Consider the following 886-nt stretch of genomic DNA (forward strand, 5'->3'; position numbering starts at 1 on the left):
TAGTGCTGGTATGATCGCATCCGACATGTTACCCCGGTCTTCGTCCCTTATCCTTGCCCCTCCCAGCTCCACTACAAAGACGATTGTACATTGCTTTGGCCGCTCCCTCTCAACTACGGAGACGAGTTTAACGCGGTTTCCACCCCTCCCTCTCAACCGCACCAGTGCACGCTTGCCGCGCCACAACGCCGACGCTGGACCCGTGAATCGTGAGCACCCAGCTATGACTTACCGCACTCGTGCAAAATAATAAAACACGATAAATATATTACTTACACGTGCGTTTTGTTTTGCAAGCGGCGCGAAAAAAATTAAAAAGGGAATGCAACACGAGGACTTCCCAGGAGGTCACCCATCCTAGTACTACTCTCGCCCAAGCACGCTTAACTTCGTAGTTCTGATGGGATCCGGTGCTTTAGTGCTGGTATGATCGCATCCGACATGTTACCCCGGTCTTCGTCCCTTATCCTGGCCCCTCCCAGCTCCACTACAAAGACGATTGTACATTGCTTTGGCCGCTCCCTCTCAACTACGGAGACGAGTTTAACGCGGTTTCCAACCCTCCCTCTCAACCGCATCAGTGCACGCTTGCCGCGCCACAACGCCGACGCTGGACCCGTGAATCGTGAGCACCCAGCTATGACTTACCGCACTCGTGCAAAATAATAAAACACGGTAAATATATTACTTACACGTGCGTTTTGTTTTGCAAGCGGCGCGAAAAAAATTAAAAAGGGAATGCAACACGAGGACTTCCCAGGAGGTCACCCATCCTAGTACTACTCTCGCCCAAGCACGCTTAACTTCGGAGTTCTGATGGGATCCGGTGCTTTAGTGCTGGTATGATCGCATCCGACATGTTACCCCGGTCTTCGTCCCTTATCCT

At 51.8% G+C, this 886-nt stretch overlaps 2 non-coding genes across 2 annotated transcripts; both read right to left on the reverse strand.

The window, feature by feature from the left end:
- Positions 1-319: 319 nt before the first annotated feature.
- On the reverse strand, positions 320-438 carry LOC119347343. The gene has a single exon (XR_005168280.1). It is a non-coding gene; the product is annotated as a 5S ribosomal RNA (ribosomal RNA).
- Positions 439-735: 297 nt separating this feature from the next.
- Positions 736-854, reverse strand: LOC119347342. Its single transcript, XR_005168279.1, has one exon. It is a non-coding gene; the product is annotated as a 5S ribosomal RNA (ribosomal RNA).
- Between the last annotated feature and the right edge of the window lie 32 nt (positions 855-886).

Source organism: Triticum dicoccoides, unplaced genomic scaffold (genome assembly GCF_002162155.2).
Source record: "Triticum dicoccoides isolate Atlit2015 ecotype Zavitan unplaced genomic scaffold, WEW_v2.0 scaffold64372, whole genome shotgun sequence".
In the NCBI taxonomy this organism is placed as follows: Eukaryota; Viridiplantae; Streptophyta; class Magnoliopsida; order Poales; family Poaceae; genus Triticum; species Triticum dicoccoides.